This window comes from Balaenoptera physalus, assembly GCF_965194825.1.
Source record: "Balaenoptera physalus genome assembly, chromosome: 5".
NCBI lineage: Eukaryota > Metazoa > Chordata > Mammalia > Artiodactyla > Balaenopteridae > Balaenoptera > Balaenoptera physalus.
Window position 1 is genome coordinate 50952132 of NC_138884.1, and position 25728 is coordinate 50977859.

General features: G+C 41.8%; 1 long non-coding RNA gene across 6 annotated transcripts in view; it reads left to right on the top strand.

Annotated features, from left to right (window-relative positions):
* Positions 1-24905, top strand: part of LOC309661545 — a 34961-nt gene extending 10056 nt beyond the window's left edge. The window contains exons 3-7 of one of the 6 annotated variants that reach the window (XR_014264059.1): positions 2431-2573; positions 3641-3696; positions 3792-3874; positions 9088-9174; positions 17789-24905. This is a non-coding gene — a long non-coding RNA (uncharacterized lncRNA). Of the gene's footprint in view, positions 1-2430; positions 3875-4727; positions 13075-17788 lie in introns of those variants that run through there. The other 5 variants (XR_014264061.1, XR_014264063.1, XR_014264064.1 and 2 more) reach the window with 5 other exon arrangements.
* Positions 24906-25728: the final 823 nt, after the last annotated feature.

Consider the following 25728-nt stretch of genomic DNA (forward strand, 5'->3'; position numbering starts at 1 on the left):
GCTTGGAAGAGGCTCTGAAGAGCCTTTGATAGAAAGGGTCTATCAGATGAGAATGTGGCCTAGCTGACACCTTCATTTCAGCCTTGTGAAGTTCTAAGCAGAGAACCAGCTGTGCCAAGCCCAAGCTTCTGATCTGTGAGATAATAATTGGGTGGTCTTTTAGACTGCTAAAGTTTTGTAGTACTGATTTGCAGCACAGAAAACCAACACGGTATGAATGCAACTGCAAACCCAAGAGTTGGGTCATCGCTGTGTGTGATTCAAGGTCACTTAATTTATAACACCTCAGAGAAGACAAGGCGCCCAGGAGGATCTCTCTTTTTCCCATGGTGTCTTAATAAGTCCCTGATATTTTTTTATTAGAATTCTAAGTTGAAATTTCCCCTTCCTGTTTCAAGTACTACACTGTTCATTCAGAATTAATAGTGGATAGTTTTCATTTTGTTGGCTGCCCAAGATGTGCTCTACTTCCTTTATTGAAGAATGTGCCTGTATGAGTTTTGAGGGGAAATAGGGCTTATCTTGCACTACAAAAAACCCAAACTCCTCCCTCTCTGGCCCCATTGGTCAGGACACAACCTCTCCCCTGTTCTTGGCTCCCTCCTGGATTTTGGAATGTAAAGCAGGTAATATGTATAGATGCAGAGCTTAATTTCCATCCCCTTGAGTGTGTGCTGGACTTAGTGACTCTCTTCTAACAAAGAGAAGACAGTAGAAGTGACTGTGTGTGACTCAGAGACTCCATCATAAAAGGCACTGTGGCTGCCTGCATGTCCTTCTTCTCAGATCACTTGCTTTGGGGGAAGCCAGCCACCCTGTTGAGCAGTCCTATGGAGAGACCATGGAATGAAAAACTGAGGCCTCAAGTCAACAGCCGTATGAGTGAGCCATCTTAAGAAGTGGATCCTCCGGCCCCAGTCAAGCTTTCAGATGACTACAGCCCTTGCCAACATCTTGACTGCCATCTCATCAGAGACCCTGGGCCAGAAACATCCAACTAAGCTGCTCTCAAATTCCTAACCCACAGCAACTGTGAGATAACATGTCAATTTTAAGCCACTAAATTTGGAGTAGGGACTTCCCTGGTGGCACAGTGGTTAAGAATCCACCTGGCAATACAGGGGACGTGGGTTTGAGTCCTGGTCCGGGAAGATCCCACATGCCGCGGAGCAACTAAGCCCGTGTGCCACAACTACTGAGCCTGGGCTCTAGAGCCCACGAGCCACAACTACTGAGCCTGCGTGCCACAACTACTGAAGCCCACGTGCCTAGAGCCCATGCTCCGCAACAAGAGAAGCTACTGCAATGAGAAGCCCATGCACCACAACGAAGAGTAGCCCCCGCTCGCTGCAACTAGAGAATACACGCATGCAGCACCAAAGACCCGATGCAGCCAAAAATATAAATAAATAAATAAATAAATAAATAAATAAATTTATTTTTTTAAAATTTGGAGTAATTTGTTACTCCAGTAGATAACTAACACAATAGACTAGATTACTCTTACATGAAAAAGAAATAAACACAGAAGGAAAGAGCTGGAAATGAGGAGGAGTTAAGAGGAGAAAGAAGGGACTTCCCTGGTGGCGCAGTGATTAAGAATCCGCCTGGCAATGCAGGGGACATGGGTTCGAGACCTGGTCTGGGAAGATCCCACATGCCACGGAGCAACTAAGCCCATGCGCCACAACTACTGAGCCTGCACTCTAGAGCCTGCGAGCCACAACTACTGAGCCCACGCACCACAACTACTGAAGCCTGCGCATCTAGAGTCCATGCTCCACAACAAAAGAAGCCACCGCAATGAGAAGCCCACGCACTGCAACGAAGAGTAGCCCCCACTCACCACAACTAGAGAAAGCTCGTGCACAGCAATGAAGACCCAACGCAGGCAAAAATAAATAAATTTATTTATTTATTTATTTAAAAAGAAAAGAGGAGAAAGAAGTAGAAAAAGGGTGTAGTGGGGAGAATTTCAAAGGTGTTCACTCTTTTGGAAAGACAGGATGAGATGAAGGCAACTGATATAAAAGGTGGGACTTTGGGGACACAGAAATGTTAAAAGGTATATTTAGGAAATTTTGCTTGTCTATGTGGTATAAGTCTCTCCCCTGTGTTCCTGAAAAACTTTAAGTAAAGATCTATATATTTATAAAAATAATAATAAATAATACTAATCTAACACTGACCAGTGATTTAGTGTCCCCAGGCTCATGAACCACTTATTTAAGTCAACCCTCATAATTTTATCCTACATCCTCAACATCCCAGTTTTCCTTATAACTCAGGGGGCCACAGTCAAAGCTCTGGCCAATGAGACATGGGAGGAAGTCTGCTGGGAGTTTCTGGGAAATATTTTGTTTTCTGCTGAGGAGAGAAACACACTTAAGAATTTGCTAGCACTGCTCCTGACTTTTCTTCCTGTCTTAGGTGTCTTGAAAGGTTGTAAGAGGCCTCCATCTTGTGCCAAGAAGCCTAAAGGTTGGAAAGGTATCAAGCAGAGGGTGGCTGAACATCAGGACAGAAAGCGGCTGGAACCCTGGAGCCATGACTGACCACACAAGCTACGACTAGTATGGTCTTCTGTCACTTGTGGTAAAACCATTCCTAACTGATACTAAGATGAACATTTGCTTAAAGGTGGTGCCCTCCAGCGGGTCAACATACTATGTGTGGGCATGAGACGAACTGAGTTCAAAATCTCCTTCCACAGCAGCAAGGAGCCCTGCAGTTAGGAAGGTACCTCGTCGGTGCCTCCGTTTTCCATCCATAAGGTGGAGATAATTATATTTCCATCACAGGACTGTCAGGGTCATTAGCTGAGAACACATATTACTTAAAAGACTGCCTTGCCCATATTATATAATAAATACAAATTCTCATTATTTTGAGAGTTTAAAAAGTAAAAACTTCGTATTCAAAATCTTGAAAAACAAGAGCATCCTCACGAAACGTGAAGCCTATCAACTACCAATTTAGGGCCTACAGGTAATCTGCTGCTGTAATTAGTAGATCTTGGGCAGATGTAGAATGAATTTAGTTCTTAACTCTTAAGTGAAAAAAATTTCAAACAGATACAAAAGCAAAGAGACTCAAATACTGAACCTCCATTACCCAGTGTCAACAGCTATCAACACATCTCCAATCTTGTTTAACCTGTCACTTTCCCAGTAAATACTGGGTAAGTTTTTTGAAGTCATTGATAAGTCACTGTAATTTCACCTGAATAATTAAATATGTGTATATATCTCCAAAACTAGCATATTTTTAAAGTTTTCCTATATTTATTCTGAACGTAACTCAGACTGAGGTCTTAATAATTGCAGTTGAAAAGTATGGATTTGGAGCCATCTCTAGACTGGGTTTTTTAAATCCCAGTTCCACCACTTCCTAGCTATGTGATCAGGAGCAAATTACTTAACTTTCTCTGAGCCCCAGTTTTTTCACCGGCAAAGAGGAGCAGATCAGCAGTCAGGACCCATTCTCCAGGGTCACTGTGAGAAATGAATAGCAAAACAGTGGTGAATAATAGCTATAATTACTAAAGCCGCCAAGCCCTTCCTCTAAGCACTTTTCCTGCAGTATCTTTAATCCTCCGCTTTTGGCACATGCGCAGCGCTCAGTAAACGTTCCCTTCCAGTCCTAGGAGCTATTCCAGCGGTAAAGATGACGAAGTGGCGGCCCTGGTTATGAGAGGTTGGTGAGAAAAAGTAGTGCCTTATGGGGCCGAGTCCTCCACAAAGCGGGGAGGGGGGCGGAGGTGGCTCAAGGAAGCGTTCTCAAATTTGCAGATGAGTCCGGGGGCCGGGAGAGTGAAGAGTGGACTGAAGAGATAAGCGTGAGGTCGAAAGGAAGTGTGGAGTCAGGAAGAGAGGCAAGTACCCTGCGGCTCTCGGCGCTTTCTCGTGATTCACACAGCCCCTCCCAGCAGTTAGCACTCTGCACTTAGCCTTGGGGCTCCGTAGCTGGTCCAAACTCAGGCTAGTACTGGATGAGGTCAAGATTCAAACCCACAGCCACCTCGGGATCCTTGTTCTGTTCCACACAGCCACATCGTGCCCTTTGCAAATGATCTGAATAAGAGTTATTTTTTACAAAACTGGCATGTGGTATGACGTGTTAGACACGGCTTTGGGAATGGGGGATGCCAGGGGGTGGGGTGGGAAACAGACTGGTGACTGGAGGTTGGCCCCAGAAAGATCACGGCCCCCATTATCCAGGAAGGCAGTTCCCAACACCCCCTAGGCTTCTGAGGTTCCCATTACTGTTTGATGGGCCTGCAGATAATATTTCGTCTGCAAATCAGGGCTAGCTGGGATGGGCCCCTCGGCAGTCCTGACCACCCCGGAGGGTGTGAGTACTGCCTGACCTTGGGAACCCAGCCATTTCCCAGGAAATGCTCAGATCAGTAATAAGCTGGGAACAGATTCTAAGAGTTAAGAAAGGATGAATCTAAAATCAATGTTTATTAGAGAGGAAGGCCTTCCCTCTTTTTTCTGTTTCTCCCTCCAGAGGATTTTGTGTCTAAATTGGCCTTTAAATGTAGACTGGGAGATCTAACAATACTTCTCAAAGGGGGAATCTGTGGACCCATAAAAATCAAGTGGAGAATTAATTTAATATGCATAGTCCAGTCCTTGCTGCCAAAATTCTAATTCAGATGGTGTGGGGGGTAGGGATCAAGAATTAGCTTTTCAAAACTAAGCTCCCAGGTGATTCTCTTTCAGGTGTTTTTGCACATTTCTCCAAAAGTGGCCTGAAGATGACTGTGTCAGATGAGCACCTGGTGTCTTGTGAAAAATACAAATTTCATGGATATCCTGAATTTTCAATCTGCAGGGGCAGGGTTGGAGGGGGAAAGTGAGGAAAGAAGCCCAGCCATCTGCATTTTAAAGAGGCTACCCAGGTGAAGGTTTACTGGTGAATTTTAAGAACCACTGGCCTAGGGAATAACAAAATGTTCTCTTAGATGGGCCAAGGGCTGGCAGACCTATTTCGGCTGAATGTTATTAAGCTACTTTGGGTGTATGTTCATGAGGAAACCACAACCCCAAGACTCAAATGATGAATGAGAAAAAGACACAGTACTGAGAATAGGAATTAAGTAATAACCAACAATGGTTCCACGTCAAAGAGTTTTTTGTCAAGTTTCTCCAGCAGGAACAGCACACCACATTTGCCCTCTTATTCATCATTACTTTGCCTGTAGAGCAAGTTTTCTTACATCAGGATGCTCAATAAATACCCATTAAATTGACTTGAATGTATTCCCCTTTGGAGAGCCATACTTTCAACAAGTACTTTTGTTTATTTTTTAGTGCTGGCGTTTGGACAAGTATACATGTGTATATGGGCTAGGGGCAGAAGAGGTGGTGGTGCACAAAAGTGGACTGGATAAAGGAAGGGAGATAAAACTCAGTGGGTTGCTAAGTAGGCTTAAGTTGTAGTTAGGGAGAACATAAGTATCAATACAAGTTCTAATTTTGGTTTATTTCCTCTCTTGCCCTGGGATCTTAAGCAAGCTACTTTCATTTCTCTATTGCTTTTTTAAAAATATTTTTTAAAATATTTATTTTATTTATTTTCCTTATATATATATATTTTTTTTTTTGGCTGCGTCGGGTCTTAGTTGCAGCACACGGGATCTTTGTTGAGACATGCAGGATCTTTTTCATTACGGCATGTGGTCTGGTTGGATTTCTCTCTAGTTGAGGCGTGCGGGTTTTCTCTCTCTAGTTGTGGTGTGCGGGCTCCAGGGCGCATGGGCTCTGTCATTTGTGGCATGTGGGCTCTCTCGTTGAGGCACGCGAGCTCAGTAGTTGTGGGGCACAGGCTTAGTTGCCCCACTGCATGTGGGATCTTAGTTCCCCGACCAGGGATCGAACCCACGTTCCTTGCATTGGAAGGCAGGTTCTCTACCACTGGACCACCAGGGGAGTCCCTCATTTCTCTATTTCAACCCGTGCCTTTTTAATTTATTTTAAAGGAATATGACTGTGGAATTATTTTAAGAAGTAAGAAGAGATTGGAAAGCACCTTTTCCTCATAGCCAAAATTATGCAGATGCGAATTGGACCAGTTCAATGTCAGAAATAGTTTCTTTCTGGGCTTCCATGGTGGCGCAGTGGTTAAGAATCTGTCTGCCAATGCAGGGGATGCGGGTTTGAGCCCTAGTCAGGGAACTAAGATCCCACATGCCATGGAGCAACTAAGCCCGTGCGCCACAACTACTGAGCCTGCACTCTAGAGCCCATGAGCCACAACTACTGAGTCTGTGCACCTAGAGCCCGTGCTCCGCAACAAGAGAAGCCACCTCAATGAGAAGCCCACGCACCGCAATGAAGAGTAGCCCCTGCTCGTCGCAACTAGAGAAAGCCTGTGCACAGCAATGAAGACCCAACGCAGCCAAAAATAAATTAATTAATTAATTAATTTTAAAGAAAAGAAATAATTTCTTTTTCTTTTTTTCTTTCTTTCCTTCTTTCTGTAAACTAAAGATCATTCATTTAGTAAATGTCTACTGAGGATTCATTATATGCCAGAAGGTATGATGACTTCTGGGATAGCAAACAAGACATAGTTACTACCCACTATTGTTGGAGAAGCTGGGAAATTAAGTGTCTGAAAGCAGAAGCTGAAGGATCAGAGAAAAGTCACTAAACAGCCCTCCTTTAGCGCTGGCACAGGTGGGCAAGATGGAGCTCGTCAACTCGTCTGGAAAGCCAGGCACTTCAGTCATCAGAGTGGAACCACCCAACCTGGAGTTACTGGTGATCAGCAGGGCCTGCACTTGAGAGAAGAGCTGGGTGTGGAGCAAGGGAGAGCAAGGACCTATGGAACCTGCACCAGTACGGTGGAGAGTGGGGACCAGCTGGGACATGCCAACCTCTCTGCGTGCTTCTCCCAGCGCATGGCTGCTGTTTCACTTCTACCTACCAAATCTCATACCAGCTTCTTTTTCTCCAACTCTAACACAAGTCACACAAGGAAAGGGACTCTGGGAACCATAGTTCCAACTTGTCCAAAACACCATGTATAAGAAGAGTCGGGTCAAGAAGTGATGGAAGTTGGCCGGAAGGCAAACGCATATCCAAGGTGACACAATCAATGCCAAGATTCTGAGCAAAAGTGCTTGTTCAAGTGGGTCCCAAGCTGTTGATAACTCCTCAGGACTTCTCTCAGTGGTCTCCTGTGTCAGCCCTAAAATTGTCCTACCCACAGCAAACTGGCTGCATAACATGTAGATGGAAGTCAGCTGGTAAAGGCAAGGCTGATACCCCAACACAGTGACCACAGGTGCAACAATTAAGGATGGTTGCTGAGTTTTTATATGGTGTTTAATAGCAACAGCTATTAACAATCAGTTTAAAATTTAATCTTTTATCAAATTCAGATTTATGAGGTATCAAATGCTCATCTGTTCAAATATTTATTAATGTTTACTGTATGCCTGCCACATGAAAGAAAAGTGAGGAACTTCCCTGGTGGTCCAGTGGTTAAGAATCCACCTTCCTGCAGTGGTTAAGAATCTGCCTGCCATTGCAGAGGAGACAGGTTCCAGCCCTGGTCCAGGAAGATCCCACATTCTGTGGAGCAACTAAGCCCGTGCGCCACAACTGCTGAGCCTGTACTCTAGAGCCCGCAAGCCACAACTACTGAGCCCACATGCCTAGAGCCCATGCTCTGCAACAAAGAGAAGCCACCTCAATGAGAAGCACCACAACGAAGAGCAGCCCCCGCTCGCTGCAACTAGAGAAAGCCCGCGTGCAGCAACGAAGACCCAACGCAGCCAAAGATTAATTAATTAATTAATTAATTAATTATTTTTTTAAAAAACCCGCTTTCCGTTGCAGGGAACCTGGGTTTGATCCCTTGTTGGGGAACTAAGATCCCACATGCTGCAGGGCAACTAAGCCTGCGTGCCACAACTAGAGAGCCCATGTGCCGCAATTACTGAGCCCATGTGCTCTGGAGCCTGTGTGCCACAACTAGAGAGAAGACCTTGCACCACAACGAAGAGCCCACATGCTGCAACTAAGACCCGACTCAGCCAAATAATAAATAAATAAATAAATAAATAAATAAATAAATATTTTTAAAAAGAAAAGTGAAACATCCTACTAGTCTCTGCATGAACCAGACACACACCCTCTCTACCAGTTCTTGTTTACAACACCTCAGATCCCCTTCCCGACCATACCAGATTCCCCACAAGGTACACCAATAAATAAAACCTGGCGATAAGGCAGAGAGAAAGAGGCCCTGAGCCACATGATAAAGTCACAAGCTCTGAAGTTTTATTGCCTTAGTCCAGAAGGACTGGTCATAATCCCCTTAGTTGTAATTTGGTTAAAAATAGCAGAACTTCCAGGGAACTAGTTTAAATGGAAAGGGGGATGGGGATACTGGCTTATCTCATGAGACCCAAGGGTAGGAATGCAGCCAGCCCTCAGGCAGGGACTGAAATCAAGAAGTGGGAAACCAGGAGCGCTCCACTCCATCTCATTTCTGCTTCTCTCTGTGCCTTTGCTGATGTTTTGCAAGCTGATTTTTCTAGTCCTCAAAGCACAAGATGAAATACAGCTGCCTCTCTTGAGTTTGAAGTTATAGTCTGAAGCAAATGGAGACTGACTTTCTTTCCATTCTGATACCAAATACAGAGAGAATCTGATTGGTTAAACTTGGGTTCAGTGTCCTCTCCTTGGCCCAATTAGCCTTGGTGGTGATGGGAGTAGGGGGGAGCTTCAGTGCAGACCTGCAGCCAGGGCCCCATCTCAGGGAATAGGGGAGCACCCAATATCAACACTGTAACTTTAGTTACAGGGGATACAAGGTTAATCTAATGACAGTCAAGTGCACAGAGATAAATGATTTCCTAGGAAGACTCCAAAAATCAAGCCTACTCTTCAGCTTTCTATAGACAGTGGCAGAAACAGCAGGAGTCAATCCAAAGTCAGAGCCTAAAAATATGAGCATTGAAGGAACTGTAATAAAGTCAGGATCAATTAAACAAAGTATGTCCAGGAGTGCAGTAGACGTTGTTGATTGCCTTCCAAAACAATTTCCCCTTCTTCCTTGCTGTTACAGCTCCGGTTTTGTTCAGGCATCTACTTCCTCCACTTGGTCATGTGCTTGCTCCTGAGGGTGAATCCTGATTAATCTGAAACAGTCAAGGTAATACCATTCCCTTTATTATAGATATTTTTAGGCTTGGGCAGGTGATACATTCTCACCAAAGAAACATGAAGTTAAATTGACTAGGAGTTTCTAGAAAAGGTTTCTTCACTCCTAGAGAAGATACATTATGAAGCAATTATCTTTTTCTCCCTTGCACCCGCTTGTGTCTGGATATTTGATACACTTAGAATTGCTGCAGCCATCTCGTGACCATAACGAGAGCTAATGTAAGGAAAAAAGACAAGAGGGAAAAGCTGGAAAATGGAAAGATTAAGGTTAATGATAAAGCCATTTATCACTGAGTTAAGTATCCTGGGAGCCATCCTACTTTGGACTTCTTATATGAGATAAATTTTCTTATTTTTTAAGCCACCTGGAGTTCATTTCCATTCACTTGCTGCTGAAGGCATCCTAACTAAAGCAGAGGATATGGTGGGAATTAAGCCTTTAAAGGCAAGTAAATTGATCCTACGTACAGAATCAAGAGTCAGAATGGAATCAGACTTCTCAGCAACAACCCTGAAAGCTAGATGATGAGATTGTGAAGGAAAATATTTTTCAGTATAAAATTTTCTGCTCAGCCAAATTATCATTCAAGTATGAAATGGAATGAGAATATTTTAGTACACACAAGGTCTCAAAAAATATGCGTACACTGAATTCTCTCTAGGAAACTAGAAAGAATGTGCTTCTCCAAAATGAGGGAGTAAACCAAAAAAGAAGATGACGTGGGATTCAGTAGACAAGACCTCCATCATGAGAAGTGAAGAGAGGTCCCATAACAACAACTGTAGACAGATTTCAAGGGTACTTCTACAAGAGACAAAGCAGAAGGAAGTGAAATGATTTTTTTTTTAATTGATGCCTCTGAATATGGTGGGAGGAGTTTTATAAAACTGACAGGAAATTAAGGAAATGGGGGAATTAAGCAGAAAAGGAAAAGTTGTCATAATATACTACGTCTCAAATTGGATTAGCATTTGCATGAACAAGTATTTGTGCAAAATTATTATATAATTTTACTGGCAAGATGTGTGCACAGCAAGGGTGTGTGAGTGTGTGTGTGTATAAAAGAGCAAAATCTTCAGTAGTAGAAAGTTTACATTTTAAAATTGAGTAGCAACGATATGGAGGAAGATACGAAAATAATCAGCAAGAGTGAAAGATGTAACCTCTGAGGAGAGGGAAGTTGTGATGGGCAGGGTCAGGGGACTGATGTTTACACAGCAATCTTTTAGACTCTGTTTTTTTTGGTTTTTGTTTGTTTTACTTTTCTATTAGAGTATAGTTGATTAACAATATTGTGTTAGTCTCAGGTGTGCAGCAAAGTGATTCAGTTACACATTTACATGTATCTAATTCTTTTGCAAATTTTTTTCCCATTTAGGTTGTTACAAAATATTGAGCCGAGTTCCCGGGGCTATATAGTAGGTCCTTGCTGGTTATCCATTTTAAATATAGCAGTGTGTACATGTCAATCCCAAACTCCCTAACTATCCTTCCCCCTTCCTTCCCTCCTGGTAACCATAAGTTCATTCTCTAAGCCTGTGTAGACTCTTTGTTTTTCTATGGGCATTTAAAAATGTGATTAAAAATATTTTAACAACAGGATATAAAAAGAAACTATCATTGCAAAAAGGAAAAGGAAGGCTTAGGTAAAAAGTTTAGGTAGAAATGTGAGAACACCATCCCAAAGGACAGGGAATAAATGGTCTCTATTGGTTTTAGCTGACTGTATGGCAGGAGGTCCTTGAATGACGTCTAAGAAGTGCAAAATTTTATCCTGCAAGAAAGGATTCAGGGAGTTTTGTGGGCGTGACATAATCAGATTAATGCTTGGAAAAAGGGAAATCACTACATGGCAGGATGGAGAATGGTTTGGAGAACATCAAAACTAGGGGCAGGAAGGCCAGTTAGAAACTTTTGCACAAATTAATCAAGTTAGAACTGAGGGCTGGAACCAAAGAGGGGAGGTGAAGAGAAACAGAACAGCTGTGGGAAATTGGGAAGGATGTCTTGGTGACTCATCGGATGTAAGCACTGCTGGGAGAGGGAGGAAACTTAGAATACTCTGGTTTGAGCAGTAGTGAGATCCCAGTGGCTGCCCATTTTCATAGGAATTTCCCCAGCTCATTAGTTTTGTGGAACAAAATCAAAGTGGCATAATTCCTCTCATCCCAGCCCCATCCAACACCCCACTCTTGGGAATATCCAACACACAGGTCAGATCTCTTACCACAAATTTTATTAATAGGCTTAATTAACATGAAAATGTTACATATTAATTTCAAGGCTGGTATATGGGACTGGAAAGCCCCTGGAACTCCACCAAGTTCCTGGCCTTCTGAGCTAAGATGAAGATTTTGGAAAGTTTTCACAGAGTTTTTATTTCTTTGATTTTTGCTGCTGCAGCACGACTTCCTGGTGTCCCCAAGAATTCTGAGTGCTCACAACATGCCAGGCATTTGACTTAATTGTCCCTTTCTACCATTGTACTATCCTGTTTACAAATGAAAAGCTGAGGCTCAGAAATGTTAAGGAACCTGATGCTGATACATTGCTTAGCTAGCAAATCCAGGGCCGGGGTTCCTACTCACTCTTGGTGTAGACCCAAGCTTGGTCCTGAAACCACTGCAGGACCCTGTACTCTCACTGTATGTGGCTCCACTCTCTGCCTTCCTGGAATTGACAGGTCTGCCAGTAGTCAATGCCTGCCTTCATTTATGAGCCAACTTCTTTGCCTGCTCTCAAAACGGTATTTAGAAATCAATATCTGGGCACCAGTTTTGCTCATTGCTACTGAGATGTCACTACTCCCAGGTTCTCTGAGAGGACAGATCTAATCAATACATGTGTGTATATGTGTATTTATGTATATATGGACACATGTATGAATAAATATATGTAAATGTGTGTATACCTGTATACGTTACATCTGTATTTCTATATATCTCTATATTAAAAACCATGAGTTCACACCAATACCTCCAATTCTAATTCACGACCATAAGGTTCAGTCTAGTTTTCTTCCTTTCTATACTTTTAATCCTTTCTCCAATAGTGAGAAACCTGGCCCTCATTATCCTTAATATTTGATCATTCCTCCTAATATAATCGATCTCCCATCACCTCTGCTGTCCTCTTCCGCATGCAGAAACCCTCCTCATCTCACCTATATCCCAGTACTCTAGGCCTGACCACCCCACCCCCTGTATGAAAGCCCTCTCACTCCATTTGGTCTCTCACATGCCCAGAGCTGTCCCCTGCGTGAACTCACAGCTCATTCAGAGTCTGACTCCCTAGCCAAGGCTGCTCCCATAGGTGGATGCCTTCCTCCCTTTTTTGGGCTCCAACACCCAGAGCGGGGCCATCCTCATGCATGGATGTCCTCCTAGCCCCATGTGGGTTCTGATCCTTCACATCACATCACCCCCGTGTGGATGTCCTCCTCACCTTATTCAGGCTCTGATGTCCCATGCTGGTGAGTCATATTTTTTAAAAAACATTCCTAGGATTCGCCTAAAGTGCTTGTGAGGTTTTTATGTATAAAATAAAGAGATAAACTTTTGTATAAAGTACTAAGTTTAGAAGCAGCAAGGGTGGTATTTAAAAAAAGCAAACAATGAAAGAAAAAAATGGATTAATTGGACTTCATCGAAATTTTTAAATTTGTGCTTCAAAGGACACTATCAAGAAGGTAAAAAGACAACCCACAGAATGGGAAAAAAATATTTGCAAATAATATATAATCTGAAAAGACCTTCTTCCAATGGAGATATACGAATGGCCAATAAGTACATAAAAAGATGTTCAACATCATTAGCCATTAGGGAAATACAAATCAGAACCACGAGATACACTACCTAACATTTACTAGGATGGCTGTAATTTTAAAAAAGACAGACAATAAAAAGATCCAGCTAGGATGTGGAGAAATTGGAACCTTCATACACCCTTATTGTGAGTGTAAAGTGGTACAGCCACTTGTTTTTTGTTTTTGGTGGGGTTTTTTTCCTAATAAATTTATTTATTTATTTATTTTTGGCTGCTTTGCGTCTTCGTTGCTGCGCGTGGGCTTTTTCTAGTTGCTGTGAGCGGGGGCTACACTTCGTTGTGGTGCACAGGCTTCTCATCGCGATGGCTTCTCTTGTTGCGGAGCACAGGCTCTAGGCGTGCGGGCTTCAGTAGTTGTGGCTCTCGGGCTCAGTAGTTGTGGCTCATGGGCTCTAGAGCACAGGCTCAGTAGTTGTTGTGCACCGGCTTAGTTGCTCCACGGCATGTGGGATCTTCCCGGACCAGGGCTCAAACCCATGTCCCCTGCATTGGCAGGCAGATTCTTAACCACTGCGCCACCAGGGAAGTCCTGGTGTTCTTTTTTTTCTTTTTTTTTTTTTCTTTAACATAATTTGTATTATGGAAATCTGCTTTCAAGCCAATTTTTGTTTTTAATTTGGCTGTGTCGGGTCTTAGTTGCGGCACGTGGGATCTTCAGTTGTGGCATGTGGGGATCTTCAGTTGCAGCATGCAGGATCTTTAGTTGTGGCATGCGAACTCAGTTGTGGCATGTGGGACCTAGTGCCCTGACCAGGGATCGAACCTGGGCCCCCTGCATTGGGAGCGCGGAGGCTTAGCCACTGGACCACCAAGGAAGTCCGGTACAGCCACTTTGGAAAACAGTCTAGCAGTTCCTCAAAAAGTTAAACATAGTGTTACCATTTGAGCCAGAAATTCCACCCTTAGGTATATACCAAAGAGAAATGAAAACACATTTCCACCCAAAAACATACCCAAAGGTGGGAACAACCCATATGTTCATAAACTAAAGAATGGGATTTTTAAAAGCGTGTTGTATCTACATAATGGAATATTCAGCCATAAAAAGGAATGAAGGGGCTTCCCTGGGGGCGCAGTAGTTGAGAATCTGCCTGCCAATTCAGAGGACACGGGTTCGAGCCCTGGTCTGGGAAGATCCCACATGCCGTGGAGCAACTAGGCCCGTGAGCCACAACTACTGAGCCTGCGCGTCTGGAGCCTGTGCTCCGCAACGAGAGGCCACGATAGTGAGAGGCCTGCGCCCCGCGATGAAGAGTGGCCCCCGCTTGCCACAACTGAGAAAGCACTCGCACAGAAACGAAGACCCAACACAGCCAAAAATAAATATAAAAATTAAATTAAAAAAAAAAAAGGAATGAAGTACTGATATATGCTACAATACAGATGAACCTTGAAAATATTATACTAAGTGAAAGATCTAGTTACAAAAGATCACATATTATATTATTCCATTTGTATTAAATATCCAGAATAGAAGAATCTATAGAGACAAAAAGTAGATTAATGGTTGCTAAGGCTGGTGGGGATGAGGAAATTAAGGGAGGAGAAATGATAGCTAAAGGGTACATGGAGAGACAGCTTTCTGAAACACGTTTTGAGCACCTGAATTCAGCCATGCTAGAAGTTAGATCTATCTACCCATGGACTTTACATCTACAAGAGCTAATAATTCCCCCTCCTCTTTTTGTTTTGCTGTTTGGTTTAATCCTGTTTGAACTGGCCTATCTATAATGTGTGAATGAAAGAATACTTCCAGATACAGACATAGACCAAAGACCAACTATAACAGGAAGAAGGCTGTGCAAGTGGGAAAAACAGGTATTGGTAGGGTTGAGCTCTATATTTAGTACTGTACATTGCAAGTTTTATCTTTTTTGACCATGCGATCTATGGAGATAAGAAAACTAAGGCTCATGGTCACACTTAGTAAGTGAAAGAGCCATGACTTAAACTCAGGTCTTCTGACTCCAAATTTTATCCCCTTATTTTATCCCCTTTATAACACTGTGCCACAAAATTATCATAAGTAACTACATAATATAAAGCAATGTATGTGCATTTTATACCCATTTCACCTATCTCCTTTAAACTTTGAGACAGCAGTACAAGGGAAAGTTAAGGAGTCTGTCAGTGTTAACCTCCTAAATATCTTCCATCTGAAGATATTTAGGAAATATCTTCCTTCATCCTTACTGTCACTGTCTGTATTTAGCTTTCACCCTCCAAGTTCCTTGCTCAAAAAAAAAAAAAAATTCTACATTTTCTTCTATTAATATAGAGTTTTGTCATTCACATTTATGCTCTTAGATCATCTGTAGTTTACCTTTGTACATAATATTAGGAAGGGATCCAGTTTTATTGTCTCCATATGGTGATCCAGTTTTCCATTTATTTATTTATTTATTTGGCTGCGTGGCTTGTGGGATCTTAGTTCCCCGACCAGGGATCGAACCCTGGCCCTTGTCGGTGAAAGTGCAGAGTCCTAACCACTGGACTGCCAGGGAATTCCCCCATTTATCTATTTGTCTATTCCTGTGCCAACAACATCCAGTATTTATTACTATATTTTCGTAATATGCCCTAATATCTGATGGGGCAAGATCTACTTTTTATTCTACTTTTCCAAGGTTGACTTAGCTATTTATAGACTTTTACTCCTCTCTGTGAGTTACTCAAGTTCCTTAAATTTTTCAACTAAAATTTTGATGGGGCTTATATTGAATTTATAGATTAATTTGGGAAAATTAATATCTTTGTAATATTAAGTTATCTCACCCCAAAGCAAGGAATGTCCTCTCATTTGTTCAGATCATCCTCTATGCTCTCTGTTGCAGTTTTACATTTTTCTTCACAGATGTATTGTTGCTATTTTGAATTGTGTCTTTTCTTTTTTTTTTTTATAAATTTATTTATTTACTTATTTATCTATTTATGGCTGCGTTGGGTCTTTGTTGCTGCACGCAGGCTTTCTCTAGTTGCAGCGAGCAGGGGCTACTCTGCATTGCAGGGCTTGGGCTTCTCATTGCAGTGGCTTCTCTTGTTGCGGAGGAGGGGCTCTAGGCACACAGGCTTCAGTAGTTGTGGCACATGGGCTCAGTAGTTGTGGCTTGCCGGCTCTAGAGCACAGGCTAAGTAGTTGTGGCACATGGGCTTAGTTGCTCTGCGACATTGTGGGATCTTCCCGGACTAGGGCTCAAACCCGTGTCCCCTGCATTGGCAGGCAGATTCTTAACCACTGCGCCACCAGGGAAGTCCCTAGCCCTTCAACTTTTAAAAAATTTCCTAATACCATTGGCCAAGACCAGTTATTCTATACTAAATATCACCAGTAGTATTGGACACATTTTTCCTTTTCCTGATCTCAAAGATATACATTTAAGATTTCTCCATTTGTTTTCATGTTTGCTGCTGAGAATATACTACACATTAATTATACATTAAAACTTGGGTAGAAATTGTCTGTATAACCATCTAGGCCTTGAGGTTTTATTTTGTTTTGTTTAATCTTTATTGATCTATTCAAGTTCTTTCTCCTTGAAATATTTTTGCAGTTTTGTATTTCTTCTTGAGTTTTGTCCATTTAATTTAGGTTTTCATATTTATTTACACACAGTTATTCATAATACTGTTTGCTAAGTTTTAATTTCTGTTGAGACTGTAGTTAATTTCCCTCTTTTCACATTGTTATTTATTTGCATTTTCTCTCTGTCTCTCTCTCTTTTCATCAATCTTGCCATAGATTTGCCTTTCTTATCTATTATTTCATTACTATTTTCTGTCTTTTAAAAAATGTTGTTGCTTTTATTTCTTCCCTTTATTTTTAGTGCTTATTTTTATTTTTTGCTTCCTTCTTGTTTCTTTGGATATTACTTTTATTCAAATACCATAGTTAAATGCTTAGCTGCTTTGTTTTAAAACTATCTTGTTTCTTTTTTTTTTTTTAATTATTTATTTATTATTTATTTATTATTTTAATTTTTGGCTGTGTTGGGGCTTCGTTTCTGTGTGAGGGCTTTCTCCAGTTGCGGCGAGTGGGGGCCACTCTTCATCGCGGTGCGCGGGCCTCTCACTATCGCGGCCTCTCTTGTTGAGGAGCAGAGGCTCCAGACGCTCAGGCTCAGTAGTTGTGGCTCACGGGCCCAGTTGCTCCGCGGCATGTGGGATCTTCCCAGACCAGGGCTCGAACCCGTGTCCCCTGCATTGGCAGGCAGATTCTCAACCACTGCGCCACCAGGGAAGCCCTATCTTGTTTCTTAATAAATATATGTATTCACATGTATTGTTTTCATTGCTATTTATTCCTAAGTGTCAATTTACTTTGCACTTTTTTTCTTGCACTTTCCTTCTTAACATAAAGGTTATTCAGTATTACATAACTTAGTTTTCAAATATGTGAAATTTTATCTGTCTTTTTTTTTTTTTTTTTAAATGGGAGTGTTACAAGGGCTGGTGCAAGGCATGATGAGCCTTTTTTTTTTTTTTTTATCTATCCTTTTGTAATTAGATTTTAACTTCATTGCAACGTGCTTAGGGCCAGAAATGACCCTAATGGACAGTGGCAAAGGGAAATCTTCCAAGCAGGATTATCCGCTGTACTGGGTTCAGTAGTGTTCTCCCCCAAAATGCATGTCCACCCAGAACCTGTGAATGTGACTTTATTTGGAAATGGCATCTTTGCAGATGTAGTCAAGTTAAGATAAGGTCATATTGGATTAAGGTGGGCCCTAACCCAGTGACTGGTGTCCTTATAAGAAGGAAATTTGGACACAATACACAGGGAAAACGCCATGGGGCAGCAGAGGCAGAGATTGGAGTGATGCATCTACAAGTCAAGGAACGCTAAGGATTGCCAGCAACCACCAGAAGCTAGGAAGAGGCAAGACATAGTCCTCCCCTAGAGCCTTCAGAGACAGAGCACGGCCCTGCTGACACTCTGATTTCAGAATCCTAGCCTCCAGAACTATGAGACAATAAACTTCTGTTGTTCTAAGGTACCTGATTTGTGGTAATTTGTTTTGGAAGCCCTAGGAAACTAATATATCTGCTTTGTCTGATGTGAGAAGACAGATGTATGTACACTAATTCATGTGTGGTTGTTAATAGTTTGGTTGGATGGTTAGGGAAGGGAGCAGATTGAAAGGTGGGCGACAAAAACATACAGAGAAGAGGAATGTCGATGATCTTGGAAAGGACACAGACTGTAAAGATATTTGAATGCTCCCCAAAGGGGATTCACTGCAGAGGAGGCTCTTAATAATCAAGTGGAAACGATAGGCTCTGTGGATGTCAAACAACCTCTTTCCCCAGACACCCAGTGATGGGCCCGTGAACAAAATGGTCATGTTAGAGATGGAGGCTACACATGGACTCTACAACACAGACTTCTCCTTACCAAGGCTGACCTGGCTAATGCTGTTGCTGAGTGCCTTATCTGCCAACAGCAGAGACCAGCACTGGCCCTCCCTGATAAGGTACCATGCATGTCTCAGGATGATGAGCAACCACCTAGTAGCAGGCTGATTACATTGGATCTTTTCCATTGTTGAGAGGGTGGAAAAATCTTCCTCATTAGAATAGACACATATTCTGAGTATAGATGCCTTCTCTACTCGTAATAATTCTGCCAGGACCTCTTATCAATAGACTCACAGAATGCCTTATCCACCATTGTGGATAAGCATTGCTTCTGATCAAGAAACTCATCTCACAGCAATAGAAATGCAGCAGTGAACTTATACCTATGGAATTAACTGGTCTTACCATATACTCCATCATCTAGAAGTGGCTGCTCTAGCTTAAAGGTGGAATTGCTTACTGAAAACTAAGTTATGGTGCCAGTTATGAGACAACAACTTTAAAGACAGGGTTCTGTCCTGCAAGATGCTGTATATGCTTTGAATCAGAGATCAATATGTAGTAGTATCACCTCCACATCCCAGAACACACGGGTTCAGGAATCAAGGGGTGTAAGTAGGAGTGGCTTCTCTCACTATTGTATCAAATAGCCCACTCACAAATTTTTGCTTCCCATCCTGGCAACTCTGAGATTTGCTGCTTTAAAGGTCTTTGTTCCCAAAGGAGAAATGCTTCCACCAGGGAACACAACAGTGCATGCACTGAATTGGAAGATGAGCTGCCACCTGGCCATCTTGAACTTATTATGTCACAAAGTAACAGGCAGTAAAAGGGGTCTCTGTACTGCTGCAGTTATTGATCCCAACTACCAAGGGGAAACTTAGATTGCTGCTAACCACTGAGTACAAACAGGACTATATCTGGAACCCAGGGCATTTCCTGGGGTATCTCTTAATACTTCCATGCCCAACAGTAAGCATTAATTAAGGAAATGTAACCAAAAAGAGGCAGGAATATCAAAGGCTGATAATGCTTCAAGATTGAAGGTTAGGTCACTCTACTAGGAAACTGACCAGCTAAGCTTCTAGCTGAGAGCAAAGGAAATATGAAATAGGTAATGAAAGAAGGGGGTCATAAATATCAACTATAGCTCATGACCCATTACAAAAACAAGGACTATAGTAGCTTTGCGAATTTTCTCTTTGCTTGTATGTGTATGTGTTTATTTGTAAATATTAAATATTTTCTTCTTTTTCCCATTATTTCACATACAAGTTGTTGGTGGCTAACTTTACAATTTAATCTTTAGGTAATAGAATATTTAGCAGAACTGTGAGTGAATTTGAGAAGCAATTAATATAGCCGATGTTAAAGTATAATTTTTAATTTTAAAAATTGTGGTAAAATATGCATAACACAAAATTTACCATTTTAACCATTTAAAAACATACAGTTCAGTGGCATTAAGCATTCACATTTTTTGTGCAACCATCACCACTATCCATCTGCAGAACTTTTTCATCTTCTCCAACTGATACTTGGTACCAGTTAAATAATAACTCCCCATGCCCTCCTTCCCCCAGGTGTGGCGAACACTATTCTTCTTTTTATCTTGATGAACTTGACTACTCTAGGACTGGCTTATTTAAGATATAATTTTTTTTTTAAGATATAATTTTTTTGAAAGTTAAGATCATAACTCACATACAAATACAAAATGAATATGTGTCAGAGGTTTTACTTCTCTCATTAATTAATGAGGAAACCAGTAAAATGTTACAACTAGATCAAAGGATAACTCAATCACACATATATAGGCAACTAGGAATGCTAGAATGAATTTACAAAAAGATACAAAATGGTCTAACCATAGGAAAATAATCAATTGTATTTCACTGGACACAATTCATTTCCATTTCTACAGGCTAAAATTGTTTGCATTATTATTCATTTTCTACAACTTACAGAACTGTAAAACAGTCCAAAAACAATGGAAGGAAAAGATAACCAGGAAGTGTGCTCAAGGCATACTATACACATAGAACATGGATGAATATTGACAATATAGCACTGAGCGGGGAAAAAATGGGGGAGGACTGTGCCAGGTATCAATGTCTTGTTTGTCAGCTCCAGTGCCACCTAGAACTGGACCCTGTGAACATTCTCATTTGCCAGCTGGTACAATGTTAGGCCTTATCAGCAGAGGGCACTGGAGGGACACTGCAAGGCAGAGCAGAGAAGGTGGCTTCCCTTCCTGGATCTTCCGGTTTCTGTGACGTCTCCTGTGGAGAGCCAGTGGCACTCACTCTCCAGCAAATTTCATCGCCACCCTAGTGGACGCCTTCCAGCTGGCCACCCCTGGCCTGCAGGCTGCACCCCAGCTCGGAGCTGCAGCTCTCCAGTGAAATGCTGTCATCTAGTGAGCTCCTTGTCCTCTCCAGGGAGGTCTGAATCTCAGCCTTGAGGATGGGGCCTCTTCCAAGTTTGTTCCTCCCTTGGTTATTCTTCCTTAACTTTAGTGGTAGTAGTGCTGCTTCCATTTGCTCTTCTATAGTTGTCTGTTACCTCCCTCAATAGTTTTATTAACTTTGTTAAAAGTTGAACCACCTTCTGTTAGATATAACTATTACATTAAATGTTCCCTGATAAATTACTGATGTGGTTTCTGTGTCCTGACCGATACAACCATAACCTTAGTTATTTTCTCCTTATTTATTTCTTAAACATGTCACAACCAAATTATTACCCTAAGAAAAGAAATATATATTAGCATGGTCTCCTGTCCCTTTCACTTTCTCCCAAAGCATCCATCATATTAATAATATCCAGAATTTGAGTTTTACATTGTAGTGGATATATTTTCTCTTTCTCTTTTCTTTGGCCCTAGTTGCTTTTTCTTTTTTAAGTTTACAACAAAGTTTACTTAAGTATATAGTATTCTTACTTCTGATATCTTGTAAAACACATCAAGATCCACCCCCCCCCACCCCCGTCCAGGGAGTTTAGAAAGGATTTTTTTTTCTTCTTATTTCTGTACTTCCTCAAATATATTTTCAATGTGGGTCTTTGTGTGGTATATTTTCTGAGAACTTGTATGCCTGGGGCTGAGTATCACTTTTCCTATGCTTTTATTTCTGAATGACACTTTTGCTGAATACAACATTCTAGGCTCAAGTTTTTTTCAGTATTTAGTATATATTACTCCTTTGTCTTCCTGCAGCCAGGGTGCTGTTGAGAGGTCTAATATCAATATGATTCTTGTTCCTTTGTAGATCACATGCCCTCTCTTTCTAGAAAGTTTCAAAGCTTTCTCTTTATGTCTTGGTCTGCTTTTTCCTTATCTCTTCTCTTTGGCACTTTATGATCTGAAAGCATTCATCTTTCATTAGTTATGAGAAATTTTATTTTTTCTTCAAATATATCACCCTCTTCCGTATTCTTTTTAATTTTGTCATTTGAAACTCCTCTTACATAGATGCTGGCACTTGTACTTCTTTTCTCCACATCCCTTCTCTATTTTTTATTCATTATCATTTCCTGCTAGCTTTCCCATTTGCTTTGATGTGAGTTTCTAGAGGAGAGGTCAGCAAACTACAGCACATGGGCCAAATCCAGCTTGCCACCTTTTTTTGTAAATAAAGTTTTATTGGTATAGCCATACTCATTTATGTATTATCCTTTGTGCTACAATGGCAGAGGCAGAGTTCAGTAGTTGCAAAGGAGATCATGTGACCCACAAAGCTTAAAATATTTACCATCTAGGGGCTTCCCTGGCGGCTAAGTGGTTAAGAATCCACCTGCCAGTGCAGGGGACATGGGTTTGAGCTGTGGTCTGGGAAGATCCCACATGCTGCGGAGCAACTAAGCCCGTGCACCACAACTACTGAGCCTGTGCTCTAGAGCCCACGAGCCACAACTACTGAGCCCGCATGCCACAACTACTGAAGCCCACGTGCCTAGAGCCCGTGCTCCACAACAAGAGAAGCCACCGCAATGAGAAGCCCGTGCACCTCAACGAAGAGTAGCCCCTGCTCTCCACAACTAGAGAAAGCCCGCGTGCAGCAACAAAGACCCAACGCAGCCAAATATAAATTAATTAATTAATTAATTTAAAAAAAATTACCATCTGGCCCCCTGCAGAAAACATTTGCCAGCACCTATTCTAGAGGGTAGGAATAATTTTGTTCTTCTTTCTATCCTGAAGACCTAGAATGTAACTTGCCCAGGTTTGTTGAATGAATGAAGAGATGAATAACCCTTGAAGGGCAGATATTTCAGAAGGTAGAACAGAGAAAGATTATTTCAAAAGGTAGAAATAGAGCATTCTAGCTAAAGGGAACAGAAACAGTATAAGCAAAGACAAAGAAGTGAAAATCAGGGGTAGATTTTCAGTAGAGCAAAATATTTAACAAAAGTGAGGCCAAAAAGACTGATTTAATAACTATTCTAGGGAGTCTTGAGTCTAGAATGGGGGAGTTGGTGCTTACTTCTCTTTGCAGTTGCCAGATATGTCACATGACCAGAGATATGCTTAAAGAGGACTCATGTGGCAGCACTGTGGAGAACACATTAGAGAGAGAGGAGGGAGGAGAGAAGGAGAATGGTTCAGAGGCCACTGTAACAGTGAAATGAAAAGGAGCTGACTCGATACGGTGATGATGGTAAATTCAGAGACACAAGGCAGCTTGTTAGAAAGCGATATACTTCAGAGTCACAGACTTGCTCTACGTTGTTGAGCCCCACAATATCCTAAACTGTGAGTTATTAGGCAATTTGTTCAGTCTTTCTGAGTTCTTTCATATGTAAAGCATGGTGATTCAGTAAGATGCAATTAGGAAAATAACCCTCCTGCCAGGTGGTAATTCAATAGAGAGAATTTAGTAAGGGAACTAGTTAAACGGTACAGACTGGAGAGCTGTTAGAGCAAACAGGGGAAGGTGAGACTACCCAGGGATTAAGCAACTGCAGGAAGCAACTAACAGCCACACCCCAGGCTGGGACTAAGGGGAAGACATAGTATTCCTGGAGCCCAGGAGGCAGAGCCGCTCATCAGGGTCTGTGGGAGCTAGCCAAGGGAGGAGGTGCAGCCGCTGGGCCAGAGCCACTGCCCAGAGCAGAGAGAGAAGAGAAGCACCCTGGAGTCTCCTCTCTTCCTGCCTCCAGTCTCCTCCCAGTGCCATCCATTGGCTCAACCCAGGCAAAAGCCTGTTGCCCAGCAAGAAGTCTGGAAAAGGTAGTTTCAAGAATCAACCCCTTGTGATTCACAGCACAGTAGAGGAAGAGCAGGGACTGGATTTGAGGCAAATGAGCAACACACCAGCACACACAGGGTTACTGTGAACACCTCAGTTGAGGTTAGCACTGAACTACTACATAGTATACAATTAGTAAATGGTGTTATTTTTTTATTACCCTATCTTACATCTCTATCCTTGCTCTATACTCTGGGACTTGTGCATGTTAACTCCCTCTGCGCACACAGCACTCTGCCCTCCCCAGTCATACATCCCCCAACTCCGTCTTTCCCTTTGTGATTCATCCTAGGTTCTAACTCTGGCAGAATGCCTTCCCTGAGTTCATTAGTGTTTGTTAGATGCCTCTGTCTAGGCTCTGAGAGCATCCTTGTGCGTGCCTGTACCATAGCACTAAGCAGGCTGTGTGACAGTGATCTATTTATTCTTTGATCTCTCTGTATTAGTTTTCTATTGCTGCATAACAAATTACCACAAATTGAGCAGTCTAAAACAACACCCATTTATTACCTCACAGCTTCTGTAAGTCAGAAGGCCGGCATGTTTTACCTGGGTTACTGCTCGGGATCTTACCAGGCTGAAGTCAAGGTGTTGTCCAGGTGTATCTTCATTTGGAGTCAACTAGGGAAAGATCTATTTCCAAGTTCCTTGGCAGAATTCATTTCCTTGCAGTTGTCTGACTGAGGTTCCTATTTTTTTGCCAACTGGAGGCCAAAGACCACTCCCAGTTCCCAGAGGCCTCTCTCAGGTCCTTGTTATATGGCCCTCTACACAAGATAGTAATTTGTTCCTTCAAGGCCAAAGGCGAGCATCTGCTGTAGCTTTGAATCTCTCTGACTTCCTCCTTCTTTGACCCCTAGATCTTCTTTTTAAAGAAGAGCTCACCTGGTTAGATCAGACTCACCCACACTCAAAGAGAAGAAATTAAACAGCAGATACACACCAGGAGTGGAAATCTTCAGGGCCATCTTAGAATTCTGCCTTCGACACTCTCCTTCCAGATGTGAACTCTCCAAGGACGAGGAGAGTCTCATATTTGTCTTTATATCTCTGTAATTGATCAGAATTAGTACCTGACACTTAGTAGCTATTCAGTGAAAGAATGCAGAAATGAAACAAAAACAAGAAGGGAACTTGTAGGGCAGGGAGACATATAAAAGGAAAGTTAAGTATGACTTGGTAGGTAATGGACTTTTTTTTTGTAATTAATAAACTTTAATTTCATCAATGTAATAATGGCAGTTTTCTATAGTTTGTATTTGTGTGTGTTCATATATTTTTATTTTTTTAATTGAAGTATAGTTGTATTACAATGTTGTGTTAGTTTCAGGTATACAACAAAGTGATTCAGTTATATATGTATATGTTCTTTTTCAGTTTCTTTTCCAGTATAGGTTATTACAAGATATTGAATATGGTTCCCTGTGCTATTCCTTGTTGTTTATCTATTTTATATATAGTCGTGTGTATCTGTTAATCCCAAACTCCTAATTTATTCCTCCCTCCTCCCCTTTCCCCTTTGGTAACCGCAAGTTTGTTTTCTATGTCTGTGAGTCTTTCTGTTTTGTAAATAAGTTCATTTGTATCAGTTTTTCAGATTCTACATATAAGTGATATCATATGATATTTGTCTTTCTCTGTCTGACTTCACTTAGTATGATAATCTCTAGGTCCATCCATGTTGCTGCAAGTGGCATTATTTCATTCTTTTAATGGCTGAGTAATATTCCAGTGTGTGTGTTTGTGTGTGTGTGTGTGTGTGTGTGTGTGTACCACATCCTCTTTATCCATTCCTCTGTTGATGGACATTTAGGTTGTTTCCATGTCCTGGCTATTGTGAGTAGTGCTGCTATGAACATTGGGGTGCATGTATCTTTTTGAGTTAGAGTTTTCATCTTTTCCAGATATGTGCCCAGGAGTGGAATTGCTGGATCATATGGTAACTCTATCTTTAGTTATTTAAGGAACCTCTATACTGTTCTCCATAGTGGCCACACCAATTTACATTCCCACCAATAGTGTAGGAGGGTTCCCTTGGTAATGGACATTTGCACCTGAATCCTGGGTCTATAACGGTACCAGCAACAAAAGTTGGAGACCAAACAGGAGG